This window comes from Spinacia oleracea, chromosome 4, assembly GCF_020520425.1.
Source record: "Spinacia oleracea cultivar Varoflay chromosome 4, BTI_SOV_V1, whole genome shotgun sequence".
NCBI lineage: Eukaryota > Viridiplantae > Streptophyta > Magnoliopsida > Caryophyllales > Amaranthaceae > Spinacia > Spinacia oleracea.
In genome coordinates this window covers 159,571,088-159,574,951 of record NC_079490.1, presented here as the reverse complement: position 1 = coordinate 159,574,951, position 3,864 = coordinate 159,571,088, and the positions used below count along the sequence as shown (strand labels likewise).

The 3,864-nt window shown below is 41.4% G+C and overlaps 1 non-coding gene across 1 annotated transcript; it reads right to left on the bottom strand.

Moving 5' to 3' along the window:
* Nucleotides 1-3,414: 3,414 nt before the first annotated feature.
* LOC130460210 (small nucleolar RNA R71) lies at nt 3,415-3,521 on the bottom strand. The gene has a single exon (XR_008920150.1). It is a non-coding gene; the product is annotated as a small nucleolar RNA R71 (small nucleolar RNA).
* Between the last annotated feature and the right edge of the window lie 343 nt (nt 3,522-3,864).

The following is a 3,864-nucleotide window of genomic DNA, read 5'->3' as shown; positions in this document are numbered from 1 at the left end:
TCAAAAGATAAAACCGGATTACGACCTCAAGACAAAGGTCGCCGTTGATACTTATACATAGTCCCCTAATCAAGGACCCAAGTAGTGGAAAAATTGAGCCGTAAAGACTAGCTCAAAACCATGAAAGATGATGACCACGAGACAATGGTCCGTCTAAGCATGTTGTCAACCCACAATCAGGTTGCAACTAAATCCGAGCATCCCTCGAAAGAAAATAAATTCTTCAAAAAACAAAAACAGGCTCGCCCACCTTCAGCGGGCGGGGTCTGTGTCACTAACCGCGCAGGTCCTCAGTTTTCGAAAAATAAAATCTTCAAATTCAAAATAGGCTCGCCATCTTTAGCCGGCGGGGTCTACGTCACAAACCGCGTAGGTCCTTATTTTCAAAAAAAATGCAAACAAACTTCAAAATAGATTCGTCCACTTCTTTCGGACGGGGCGTCCACCCTTAGCGGACAGGCTCGCCATCTTTAGCCGGCGGGGTCTGCGCCACTAACCGCGCAGGTCCTTAGTCGCTGCAGCGATAACTTTTTCTGGTTTTCCTTTTTTCCAAAAATTAAAGGATTGGTTTTCCGTTTTTTCCAGAAAAGAGCGATGTGAGTAGTTTTCCTTTTTTCCAAAAAAGGATTGGTTTTCCGTTTTTTCCAAAAAAGAACAATGTGCTAGATTTTCCTTCGTTTTACGTCCCATAAAAACAAGGGGGTTTTCTCGTTTAGCTAACCCTGAAAATGAGAATCTTTAAAAACATTTTTACCTCGTGATTGGGCTTGGCCAGGCCCAATTACACTTTATAGCTTTGATTTCGAAAACGTCTGTAGCTACTCCCAATGACAAAGTGAGGGAGTTTCTACGCCTCTTTAGATACTTCCAATGACAAAGTGAGGGAGTTTCTATACTATCCGTTGACAAATCCCAATGACACGTGAGGGATATGTCGACACTTCAAGTGATGACCCTTAAGTCAAATGTTATCACTCGGGGGCTCGTGAGACCCTCGCAAAAAAAGTCACATACACTATGGCTTGTGTGACGCACTCCGTCCAGTACTTTGACCATCGTCTCATCCCGAGACTCAGTCAAAGTGGGGGCTAACTGTAGACACCTACTTTTGTCCCCATTCCCAAAAGGGAATGTTTGATGATGAGAACATAAATCTCCACTTGGCAACGCATCTCCTATAAAATAACGAATCTCGATTACCCTTTTCATTTCACCCGAACCTGCTATTTATAGAAACCTGCTAAAATTAGTAACTGCCATAATAGGTAGTTGTTAAAAAAGGCAAGTCATAAAAGAAAGAAACCTGTCAGAATTAGGTGTTGCACTCCAACATAAATCCTAAAAGAGATAGAATTTGTAAGAGGAATCCTATTCCTAGTATAATTCGAGAGTAAGAGTTACGTATTGATTCAAATCCTAACGAACCTAGAGTTTGTAACGGGCCCAGACGCATTCCGTCATAAAGTTAATACGCACTAAAAGACTCGGATAAGTCTCAAACACTCCGAATTCTAAGAGTCCAAATCTGACAAAGAACTCGGCCCAAACATCATTTTCAACGCCCAGCCCTGGGCGCTGAAATTGCCTGGATCCCATTTACAACGCCCAGAGCTGGGCGCCAAAATCTTTAACGCCCAGCCCTGGGCGCTGAAATTACCTAGGGACGTGTTCTCTCCTAATTCTTCTTGGATTAGTGATATGCATGTTTTATATAGTATTTTTACCCCCGTCCCTTAGTACTTTTATGTGTCAAACGTGCTCTTAGGAGCCGTTTCTAGTACTAATATGTGTTATTGAGTGTGCCTTGAGTTTCAGGTTTAATTATGAGAAATTGGTCTTTTTAGACCCGTTTCATGTTGATCTAGGCCACTATATGAGCCCGAGGAAGTTCGGGACCTCCATCGTCGACTTTCGGGAATCTTGGATGCTTATGGTTGAGCCCCGAGAGTTAGACTCAGTGATATGGGCGAGCTACATTGAAGATTGCAAATCGCCCTGGAAGCTGAGGGCGAAATGCAACCATCAGGCGGAATTATTGGCAGTTCGGATTCATCAACGCGCGCCCGATCGGGCGCAGCTCGCCCGATCCGGATCGGGCGGTCATTCTGGAGCCTATGTGGAGAGTTCACAAACCGCCCGATCGGGCGGATTTTGGCCCGATCGGGCCGACTATCGAGTGGATCGCCCGATCGGGCAAAGCGACGACCGATCGGGCGACGCCAACCTCCAGCAGTTTTTCGTGTATTTGTTTTCCGGTTTTTAGGCTTTATTTTGGGTAAACTATATAAGCAAACTTTAATTTTTTTTTTTTGTACACTTTATTTTTTCTAGTATTGGAGCTTAGTATTATTTCCCTTAGCCTAATTTTCTCTTTAGTTTATGCAAAAACACTTAGTTTAATTCTCAATAAAAATTCAAGCTTTCAATTCCCTTTGTTCTTCAAATAGGTATTATTTCTTATTTCAATTCATTGTCTTGCTTTAATAATGCTTTCAATTATGATTATTGCTTTGTTTATTGTCAACATGCTTGAGTAGTTTAATTTCTAGGGTTGGGGATCCATGAATAATATGAAGGGATGATTGAATGATTATGATTGTTGGCATTGTAATTGATTCCTATTGATTGGTTTATTTCACTATACAATTAGATTTGCGCAGGTTTAATTGTGGTAGTTATGCAATATCAAATTAAGATTCGAGAGATGTAATTTGATGTTTAGGCTTGTGTCAATAGGTAGAATTAGAGTTAATACGTAGCGAGAGCCCGTTAATTCTAAGTCTATGATTAGTATCGACTTGAGAGAGCATGCTAGTCTAATTAATTACTTTATTGATTATCGTGATTGTTCAATGTCCTGGATTATTATTTGTTGGCAAAACTATACCCTAGATTCTTTAATATATTGATTCATTCTTGTCTAATATTCGTTCGTAGTCTTAGCATACAAACCATCAACCAACTTTTGTTCACAATAGTCTAGACTAATTAATTGATAGTAGAAAGAATGTCTGTTTCCCTGTGGATTCGATCCTGACTTCCCTTGCTACCTAGCTAGTGGACCTTAGGTTATTTTTGATTAGGTGATACGACTTTAGCCTGTCAATTAGAGCTCTACAATTCTATCTTTCCACGAACTCTTCCCTATAAATACAGCCCCAAATTCGCCAGTACGGTGGGGAACCAGGTGAAGATCCGAATCTTCACATTCAGTCCTTTATCCAATATTGCTCCACCATCAAGCAAAAGGGATTGACTCCGGAGCAGACTATGGAGATACTTTTCCCGTTCTCTTTGAGTGGGAAAGCTAAACTGTGGATTAATGGGTTGAATCGGGCGGCTTTGAAAATCAATAATTGGGAATCCTTGGCTCTTTCTTTTTATGTTAAATATTTTCCACCTCAGAAAACGGCTCGTCTGAGGGGTCAGATATTAGGTATCTCACAACAAGCGAATGAGAGTTTGTTCGAGGTCTGGGAGAGATTCAAGGATTTGCAAAGAGAATGCCCGCACCATGGTTTGGAAGATTGGTTCTTGATTCAGCAGTTTTATAATGGTCTGGGCAATGAGTCTAGATGTTTGTTGGATTCAGCTGCCAGTGAGAGGTTCATGCAACTTGAGGTGCCTAGAGCTATAGAGGTGATTGAGGAGATAGCCATTCACAATGCCCAGTATGGAAATCCTAGAGGTCTATCTAACAGGGGTGGTAAGCATGATTTAAATTCTATTGAACAATTAACTGCCCAATTGACTGCTTTACACTATAAGTTTGATAATATGCAAGCAGCCAATACTCAATCTGCCCAACCTGCTAGTGTAGCTACTATGAGTGCCCAACCTGCTACTGTGTGTGAAAGTTGTGGA